The sequence below is a fragment of the Zosterops lateralis genome, assembly GCF_965231275.1.
Source record: "Zosterops lateralis genome assembly, chromosome: 11".
NCBI lineage: Eukaryota > Metazoa > Chordata > Aves > Passeriformes > Zosteropidae > Zosterops > Zosterops lateralis.
In genome coordinates, this window is record NC_139771.1 from 22,288,060 (window position 1) to 22,298,812 (window position 10,753).

General features: G+C 43.6%; 1 long non-coding RNA gene across 1 annotated transcript; it reads left to right on the plus strand.

The window, feature by feature from the left end:
• Positions 1 to 1,041: 1,041 nt before the first annotated feature.
• Positions 1,042 to 6,177, plus strand: LOC310913689. The gene is made up of 2 exons (XR_014590873.1): positions 1,042 to 2,123; positions 6,107 to 6,177. It is a non-coding gene; the product is annotated as an uncharacterized lncRNA (long non-coding RNA).
• Positions 6,178 to 10,753: the final 4,576 nt, after the last annotated feature.

Genomic DNA, 10,753 nt, shown 5'->3' on the forward strand with positions numbered 1-10,753 from the left:
GGAGGAGGAGCGAGGCTCTGCTCAAGTTTCAGCAGTGCCACATCACCTTGTCTGCTCTTAACCCAGGCACACCCCGCAATGTTGGTGTCTGAGCAGAGCTGGAGCACAGGGCCCGAGGCCCTGGGTGTGCTCAGGAGGTGGTGAGTAGCAGAATTGCTGGGTTTTGGCCAATGTGCTGCTGAGATCACACGGTCACGTTTGCTTTTCTTTATTGTAGCTGACTGAGAGACACCAGCCCAGTGACAGCAGGAATTTCCCCGAGGGAGAGGCGGCCTTTTTTTGTACCTGACATGGATTTGCTTCTCCAGATGTCCCAGAGATAAGTGGAGGGCTGGGAGCCACAGAGGGGATGAAAGTGGGGTGTGGGTTGGGAGTCACCGGGAGGGATTTTTGGGTCAGGTTTGGAGATGGGGATGTCCAAGCTGTGACCCCTTAGGCTGTGTAAAGGGAAAAGTCTCATTTTTGATCCCAGTGCTGAGGTGTGCAGGGCAGAGCAGTCCCAGGGCAAGTCATGTCACTTGTCTGTTGTGCACTCTGTGTCTTTTGGCAACTCGTCTCTTTCATGTCTTTTCCCTTTGCCCTTCAAGGGGCCCTTCAAAAACCCTGGCATCAATCTTAGCATTTCTGATCTCTGCATTTCTCAGCCAGGTGACTTTGACTCAGGTGCTCAGACACACATCAGAAGCCACCTCTCTTCACAACCATCCAGGCTGGTGCCTTTCCAGGTCTTGTTCTGAGCTGTATCCACAGCTGTGCACTGCTGTGATCCATTCTGGCAGGTCAGGTCTTCTAAAAGTGCACAGCCGAGTGGAGGATTCTGACCTTGGGATTCTCAGGCATCCATCCCTGCGTTTCTTGGGATCAGTGATCCCGTTGGCATCTTCTTCCTGCAGGGTTCTCTGAGCCTGGTCAGCTCCCCATGGGTCTTACCTCGGTCATCTCATTGCGAGTTGTCTCGGTCCTCAGGGTCATTCTTCTTGCTGAGATATTTCTGTCCCTGTTGTGTCCCCCCTTTTGTCCTGTCCTGTGTCATGGGTGTTGGTGTGTTTGGCTCAGAGCTGCTCTGCCTTGTTGCTCAGTCTGGGTGTGGGGGGAATGGGACAAGTCCTGGGGAGTTGAAATTTGTCTTGTGGGGTGTAGTTGGGCTGTAGAGGGTATTCCTGGATTGGCACAAAGTGTCTGGAATTGTCAAGTTCTCCTTGCTAAAAATCAATTTAAGGACTGAAAACATGAGGGGCTGGCAGGTTATACACACCAGAGACAGCTTTTTATTTTTTTTTTTTTTAATATCTGTGAGACTTATATCCTGATTTTGAGACTCTCTTTTTTGGCCAACTTTTTTTTTGTTAAAAATCTTATTTTGAAGTGCCTCAACCAAGGAGATCCTGTTTGAAACTTTATCCCTGTTGTTTTTCCTCTGGCAGGTAGTTGGCAAAAAAGGATGGAGCCAGTAGGAAGCGAAGCCACTGGAAGGCCTCATCCCAGTCCAGCTGTTGTTGTGTGTTCTTTAAAAGATTTTATATTTAGTTTTAACTTTATTTTATATTACTTTTAGGTTTTTTTTACTTTTTATTTTATATTACTTTATTATTTTTATTTTAGTTTTTTATTTTATATTACTTTTATATTTTTATTTTATTTTTATTTTTTATTTCCATGTTTTTATTTTTTGTGTTTTTAATTTTTTAAAAACTTTTTATTAATTTTTATTCAATTTTTTAATTTTTTATATTTTCATGTTTTCTTTGTTCCTTTTTTAAATACTATTTCTTACCCAGAGTACGTGGAAGTTTGACCCTGAAGGAGAGAAAAACCAGGAAAAGACTGACATCAAAGAACACTAAATTCATTTGTGCCACACTTTAATATAAAAAGAATAAAGGATAACATGAAAAAAGACCAAGCATTCTCTGTTTTCCAGGCGACTCCCATTCTCTGAGCACTGACCACCCTTCTGGTGGACTTGGACACAGAAACCTTTAACTTGTTAATCCTATTTTTCCCTCCACATATTTTTTATGTTTTCTTTGTTTTTTTTTTTTTTTTTTTTTTTTTTTTTTTTTTTTTTTTTTTTTTTTTTTTTTTTTTTTTTGGTTTTGTTTTGTTTTGTTTTTTTTTCCTCCGTTCTCTTTCTTACCCTGAATAGGTGGAAGTTTGGCTGTTGGCAAGAAAGAAGTTGAAAAATGACCTCCATGTCCATTGGGTGTCTGGATATAATTGAGAGTGCAGTTAGGGAAAAACCGCTGTATTTTCTGCTGAATTAAAAAACCTGAACGGAGAAAGCTGTGAACACTGTGGTGCCTTTTTTTCCTTTCAGGTCTCATTCTCCCCGTGCACAGTATAGCCAGCAGGAACTTGATGTCGAGGTGTATTTCAGAGGCAGCAATAAAACAATTCAGACATTTTATTTTGTAACTCTTTGCACCTCCTTGTTTATTAGCCAAGAAATCTAAAATTAAGCAAAAAAAAAAGAAACCCCAAAACAAACCCTGAACAAACAACCCCCTCCCCAAAAGGATGGAGCACAAGAAAATAATTTTCATTATTAAATTATTTTTAGATTATTTTTATTATTAATTATTATTTTAATAAAGATTAAATAGTTACCCTTTAGGAAACCAGGGTCATTCAATTTTAATTAAGTGTGGTTCTGAATTCTTAGGTTAATGAATTCATATAGTTTAAAATATTGTTTAAAATGTCAAGAAGTAAATTAAAAAAAAATACAAGTACAAAAATATGTAAGTAAAAAAAAGGGAACTGTAAAATATGAAAAATAATATCAGTAGATACACTATATTCTTATTATGTGTTGCATGTATTATAATCTGTAAAATATACCTGATATAATGTACATGATATAATAGGTAAATTATAATAATAGAAATAGGCAGATAATATAAATAGATAAATTATCATAGATAAATACATGATATAATAGAAATATTATAATAAGAAATAGAAGAAATATTTAAATATAGCCTAAAATGAAGGCTTTTTTGGTTTTGGCTTGGTTGATGGTGGGATTTTCGTAGTATTTGTGGTTGGGGGTCTTTTGGGGCCTTTATTTCCGGGGATGTTTGGAAGGGGAATTTTGGCCACGTTCTTTTCTGCCTCCGCTCCCTGCGGCAGTGCTGCCACCGTGTGGACACAGAGCGGTACTGCAGCTCCCCCTGCCTGGCATCGGGCGGTGAACTGTGAGGCAATGCTGCCATCCTGTGGATATAGAGCGGTACTGCAGTTCTCCCCCTGACTGTGATCTGTAAGGCAATGCTGCCATCTCGTGGATAAAAAGCGGTACTGCAGCTCTCCGCCGTAGCAGCCCCAGGCTGTGAGCTCACGGGCAGTTTTGCCGCCCGAGCGCCGGAAGATCACGGCCAAAAAGGCGAGAAAAAAGTGCAAAGACCCCGGACACGTGGCAGCCGGCTCCCTGCGCGCGACCTGGACCACGGAGCCGCCCGGGAACGATTTTTCCGTGGCGTACGCAGGTGCGCGGACAAGAGATGGTGGCTGAGCGGCGCCACGGCAGTGTTCGGGCAGGCGATGTGGTCAGGCGCCTGTGCGAGCAGCCGAGGGGGACATTTGGGGGGGATGCCACAACCAAGATGGCGGCGCGGCTCGCGGCGCTTGACCTTCTAAAGATGGCGGCCAAAAGGGCGGGAAAAAATGAGGACGCCATGTGTGTTTATCTGACTGCCTGCATAAAAATCCCGACCACGGCACCGCTCGGGGACAATTTTCTGTTGCCTGTCCAGGTTTACGGACATGGGCTGTGGGCTCCGCCACGCCGCAGCCGGGTTCGGCTTAAGCAATTTAGTCAGGCGCCTGTTGTAGCCACCGATGAGGTCCTTAAGTTTGCCACAACCAAGATGGCGGCGCGGCTCGCAGTGCTCGACTTTCCAAAGATGGCGGCGGGGAGGGGCGAAAGTGATGTAAGGCGCGACGTCACCGTAAAGAGCCGGAGAGTGACGAAAATGACCGAGTGTTGCCGAACAGCCGAGAAGAGCCGACGGCTGACGGAAATCGCCGAGTTTCCCCAAACAGCCGAGAATAGCCAACGGCTGACGGAAATCGCCGAACAGGCGAACCCAGCCGAGTCTCCCCGAACGTCGCCCCCTCAGCCGAACCGAACGAGCCCAGGGCAGTTCCGGGCCGGATTTGTCCCCTTTTCTTATTTTCTGAGGTTTTACATATGCAAAATGTCTTACAGACTTTCTTCGTACATATTTATTTTTTGATCTTGGTTATTTTTGTTTGGAATAGTAATTACTTTATGCTTTTCTGGGCAAGCTCAGTTTTTAGTGGTGGTGGTCTCCAGGCCGTGGGGGGGGGTCTTGTTTTATTCATTTTTTCACCTTTATCTTTCTCCTGTGTGCTTTGGCTTTTTTGGCACAATTTTAAGAGAACATATTATTTTAGAGTCTGTGTTCTTTTCTTTATTTGTGCTCTTAATGCTGTTATTCTGTTGTTTAGGTTAGTTCTTCTAGTTCATTCTCTGATTATTTGAAGGTTTCTTATTTGTAATGTTTAAATATATGCAAAAAAGTAATAAGCACAGTGTTACTAAATGTATTAATATATTAATATATATAATAATATATATATAATCTTATATATATGTAATATATAATAATAAATATATCATATATTTTAAAATACTACTTGGAATGTATTCTAATATACTATATCATATACTATATTATATACTGTATAATATACTATATACTATACTATACTATACTAATATACATAATGTATATGGTCTTTAATTTACTATAAAGGATTAGTTGTGATTTTTCAGTTTATGCCTCAGAGGCCGGTTTAGATCAAATATCAGGAAGGAATTGTTCCCTGTGAGGGCGGCGGGGCCCTGGCACAGGTTCCCCAGAGAAGCTGTGGCTGCCCCTGGATCTGGTGGAAGGTGTCCGTGCCCTGGCTGGGGCTGGAATGGGATGAGCTTTCCCTTCCACAATTCAGTGATTCTGGTGTTCTGGCCGAGGTCAGTCAGCCTGAGGAGCTGTTGCAATTTCAGGCTGGAAGTTGAGTCCTCATAACTTACACTTGCATAAAAGCAAGAATGAACACTTAAAAAAAATCTGATGCATGATTTTTTTTTAATATAAAAATACAAGGAGAGGTGCTTCCTTTTATTTTCTTCTGATTAAATTGTATTTCTCACTTACAGCACGGTAGAAACCCTGTTCTGCTCTGGCTGCTGCAGGACACCCCAGAGCATCTCCAGGTGCACCTGAAGGCATCTCGACACCGAGAGAGATTTGTTCTGTTTCCGCATTGACTCTGTTGAAAGGTGAACACAGAATGTCCATGGGTCACCCTGCCAGCTCCACTTGGCTCAGCAGGCATCGCACGGAGGGCGCTCCTGTCATCTCTCTGGTGAGTCTGGAGGTGGGTTTTTCTGCTGCTCTGTCCCAGAGGGGTTTTCTGTATTGCTGCTGTTGGCATCGTAGTGCTGAGTTGTGAGGAACATCACCTGTGTAAGGCAAATCCTACAAAAAAACAAAACAAAACTGCCTTTTGTATGAGAAATTGCATTTTGTCCAGGAAAATCTCATCAGGCCCCGGGCACAGGAGGATTCCCTCCCATTGGATCAGGAGAGTGCACAAAGCAAACTCATAAAGGGCCTGGCTGGAGCCTGTTGGGGTCAGCCTTAGCAGGGGGAAGGGTGGCCAGAGGGGCTCAGGCAGGGCTTGGGGTGGGTCTGACCTGCACTGGCCACGTCTGCTCTGTCCTTGCTGAGGTGGGCAAAGGCAAATCTGACAACTGAGTGTGTGCTTGAGACTCTCACTCAGCAGTCTGAGGATCTGTCTAGAAAATGGAAGTGGAGTTGGGTTTAGTTTGGTGTACAGCACTTAAAAGTGGTCTTCAAATATTCTTCAGTAACTGTATCCTGAATTAAGGCTCCATGCCAGAGTTCTTTGGTGAGTGCATTGTTCTCATGGAGGGTGGTTGTTCATCTGAACTGGATTTAATGTCTCTGTTATTTTCTGAAGCTGCCATTTATTTTGCTGTGTTGTTGTGGATGTTCACCCTCGTACTATGGACAGCAGTTTGGGGATTTTTTCCTTCATTCCCCAGCTATAATAGGGTGGGTGTTTTTTTTTTTTTTTTTTTTTTGTTTTTTTTTTTTTTTTTTTTTTTTTTGTTTTTTTTGTTTTTTGTTTTTTCCCATGGCAATAAAATTCTCTAGAGCACTAAACCGGCTGCAGAATGGCATTTTCTCAGACAGAGTAATGCTGCTTCTCCCAGCCAGCACTGCACTGTTCTTGGTGCCATTTTTCACTGTTTCCTGTAGCCCCAGAATCCGTGGCTGTCCCTCAGGGTCCTGAAGGGGTGCTGTATTTGGATTTTTGGCTTCAGGATCTCAACGGTGGCATCTGGGCTCTATTCTAGGAACCCTGGAAAAGCAAGTTCTTATTCATGAGGAACCATTAACTCTTGAAAGTCGAGCTGTCTTGCAAGAGGTGCTGCAAAGGGTGAGATTTAACCTGATATCATTTTGTTTAATCATCTCTGTGAAACCTTAATAACCTTCAGCAGTTTCTATGGAACAGATGATTTCACCCCGAGCATTTCAGTGCATTGTAACACGTACTGCACTGCTTCATGTCATTGCTATCTTGTGTTATGGAAGATCTTCAGCAACTTTTCCTTCAATTTTCAGGGTAATTAGCATTTTGTGTTTATCCAGCTCAGCATCAGGTTCCTATTTGTGTCTCAAAAATTTGACAGGTTGTTTCTAGTTAGTTCTGATTCACTTCTCCAGATCTTGACTTAACTCTGAGTCACGTCTCCTCTGCCTTTTGTGCAAATGGACTTAATGTTGTTGCTGTCACTTTGTATTGAAATATCGAGCAGCTTTTACTTCTGGGGTTCCCAAAGTCTGCCCTTGGCAGGTGCAGCCTGTGCTTCAACCTGGAGCCCTCAGTCCGCAGGGAAATGGACCTTTGGGAAGTTCTTACAGCTCTATTTAATGCTTTGTGGATGATGCTGATTTTCTGGAGGTAGGCTGTCCATTCTGACCCATTTTCTCTCTCCTTGCAGGCTGGACCTGCTGAAAAGCTGAGGCGAGACCAGGATCTGCAAAATCTCTGAGTCTGTCTTGCTGAGGCTGAAGCCTTGTCTGCTGTCAACGGTGACATTGTGGAAGATGCTAAAGACTGAAAACTTTGGGGTTTTTCCCCTGAATCACCAGACTCTGTCTGCGGCTGTGCCCTGTCTATCTCTTAAAAGAGTTTCTGGGTTTAGAAAGGTTTTTACATTCTGCAATATTAATCTATAACTCAATTGAAAAGAATCATACTCTCTCAGTGTGGTGTTAATTGCTCTGAGTTGGTTAATTAAAATAAATGGTAAGGGGTTTTTGCAACCCTTGGGATGGCCCCTGGAGCTGGCAGCTCTTGTTCAAATTCCCTTCATTCCTTTAATGTCTTTTCGTTATTTCTTAAGCAATTACTGCAATTAGGATATACACTAAGGAGAGCAGCATTTCTGCCTTGTTGGATTGGGAAATCCAAGCCGAGGTCCTTGGAGGGGCTGAGGGGATGGGGAGCTGAGCCTCAGGCTGGGTTTGACAGTGGGAGTTTGGTGAGGAAGAAAAGAGAGATCCCCCAAAAGTGATTAAGGTCAGTTCTGCTGGCTTTGGGTGCTCCTATCCCCAAAAATTCATTCTGGTTAAATGGGACTTGAAGAAGGCGGGGCGCTGGGCGGACTCGGGGCGGAGCTGGGGCGCTGTGGGGCGGGGCCAGGAGGCGGCCGGGGGCGGGGCCGGGCAGTGCCGGGGGCGGGGCCCAGAGGCGGCCGGGGGCGGGGCCGAGCAGTGCCGGGGGCGGGGCCCAGAGGCAGACGGGGGCGGGGCCCAGAGGCGGCCGGGGGCGGGGCTCCACGGGCGCGGGGCAGGTCCCAGGTGCCAGGACCCCGGACCCCACCGGAGAGTTCCACACCGAGCTCATAGAGCATCGGCTTTTTCCGGCACCGATTTGAATCCCCGCCCGGCTCCCAATTGGCGGGCTCGTTGAGGAATCGGCAGCGCTGATTGGACAGCGGGTCCCGGGAACCGCCCCTGGCTCCGCCCCACGCTCAGCACCGACCCCGATTCCTCCCGGCCCCGATCCCCCGGCACCCACAGGTGAAGCTGTAATGGATAACGAGGGGACACACCAGGCACAGGTGGGAGTTGTAATGGATAACGAGGGGGCGGTTTAAGAGGGGGAGCCTCAGCTCAGTTCGGTATCGAGCTGAGAGCAGTGAGTGCTCAGGTCCTGGCTATGGCTCTTGGAGTGAAGGCAGGAGCACGTGGGTTTGGAGCGTCACTTTTGGAGGCCACGAGGGACAAACCTTTATACCCAGCAGCAGCAGAAGGTAAGCCAGTGTGGGTTTATAGGGGGGACTTATTTTTCTTTTTCAGCTTCGTCTCACCAATCCCTCCCCGGTGCTCCCTGAAGAAAAAGGAGTTATGGAGACAAAAGGAGTTCAAGTTGATTGGAGAAACTCCTCTTCTGTTGTTTTCTGTGTTTAAACTGGAGAGATTTTTCTTTTCACCTGGAATTTTAATGAATAGTGGTACTTTTATGTAGTTTTTATTCAATATTGTGTTCTCAGGTGGTGTGTAGTGTTTTGTGTGACTTTTTTGGTTTTATTTATTATATATAATTTGGTTTTTGAATGAAGGTGACTTTATGGGTGGGTTTGTTTGTATTTGAGGTAGAATTAATTTAATTAGCTCTTTTTGAGAGACTTCTGAAATGTGTTATTGGGGTTTTGTGTGTTGTATGGAGGGATTCAGGTTGGGTGGAGCTGTTTTCTTCTGTTTGGTTGTTTTTAGTGATTTATTGTGTAGCTTTATTCTATTTGTAGGTGGTGTATGGTGAGGGATATGTGGTGTATTTAATTCATGTTTGGTTTCATAGTTCACGTGGTTAGAGTATTTTTGAACTGAGTTTTGTTGTTGAATTATTTTTGGGGGGATATTGTGTTTTTCCGGGGTTTATTTTCTAAGGTTTACAGTGGTGTAATAGGCTGTGGTGTGAGGTATAAGGGAAGGTTTATTTATTTAAGAAATAAATAAAATAATAAATAAATAAAAAAGTCAGGTGGCTTTTATCATAGGGAGCATTTAGTGTTTGTTTTAGTGGGTTTGAGACAGTATGATGTAGTTAATTTTTTTGGGTTTCTTAATATTTACAATTAAATGATTTTTTTTTTTTTTTTTTTTTTTTTGTTATTGGGGTTTGTTTATTTAGCCTGCTTGACTATGGTATAGGTTTTATAGTTTTGGATAATTTAGGGGATACTGTTTGTACTCAAATGGATATTTTGGTTTTGTGTGTATTTATAGGTGGTCTGTTTGTTTTGATGGTTTTGAGGCATTATGGGTTTATTGAGTCAGGAATAATTGTTTTTGGTGCTGTTAATTGAAGTATATCAGTGCTATTTTTACTTTTGTGGATTGATTTGTTTATTGTTGTGCTTCTCTGGGTTTTTCAGTCTGCAGCAGGTTTAAACAGTCTGAAGAAAAAGGAAAAAAAAAGTCTTTGCTTTAGCTGGCTAAAACTAACAAAGAGCAAAGGAGATCTGTGTGCTGCAGTCTGTCTGTGCTTGGGCTGAATACACTGGACAGGGAATGCACAGGAGTGAACACTGTTTTCTTAAAACAGGCTGTGTGCTTTTTCTTTCCTTGCTTTGCTCCCAAAATCAGTCTGAAAGGTACAGAAGGCATTTTTGAAGGAGTTATTTTAAGTATTTGATGTTTTTGGCACTTCAGGTATTTGTTTTGGAGTGTTTGGGGTTTTGACTTAGTTATAATGGGATAATTTTACTTCTATTTAGGTGTTTTTAGGTTTTATTGCAGTTAAAAGTTGTGACTTTTTTGTTATGTTAGTAATAGAAAATGGGTTTTGATTTTGTATACAGTGATGGGATTGGTGTATATGGTGTGCTGGTGTGGACTAAGGATTTAAAATTCTGTGGTTTTGATGTGTTAGGTTAATGAATTTATATAGTTTAAAAGATGTGGATTTTATGCTTCATTAGTTAGAGGCAGGTCTTTAAATTGGGGGGGTTCTGGGTGTATATTTCAGAGGTTTTTTGAGGGGAATGAAGATGGGGGTATTTTTATTGTATTTGGTGGTTTGACTATCAGTAATAAGAGTTGGCTTTTTTTTTGCTGCACATTTGTTTGTGTTTCCTACAATTGATATATTTGTGTGCTCAGGGCAGTGGTGTTTCTGGTGCAACTCTGAGCATCCCTTATTGTTTGTGTGTTTCAGGTGGTCACTTGTCTCACACTGAGATCCTCTCACCCAACAGCCCTGCTGAGATCATCCGTGGATGTTTGGTTTTCTTTATGGCACCTGACTGAGACAGCAGGAATTTCCCTGAGGCAGAGACAGCCTTCCTTGGCACCTGATGTGGATTCTCATCCCTGAACATCCCAGAGATAAGTGAAGGGCTCAAAGCCACAGAGGGGGTGAAAGTGGGGTGTGGGTTGGGAGTCACCGGGAGGGATTTTTGGGTCAGGTTTGGAGATGGGGATGTCCAAGCTGTGACCCCTTTAGGGCACGTGAAGGGAAGGTCTCACAGTGCTGAGGTGTGCAGGGCAGAGCAGTCCCAGGGCACGTCGTGTCACTTGTCTGTTGTGCCCTCAGTGTCTGTTGTGTGTTTTGTTTTGTGTGTCTTTTGCCTTAACCCTTCAAGGGGTCTTTTGGAGACCCCAGGCATCGTTCTTAACATCTC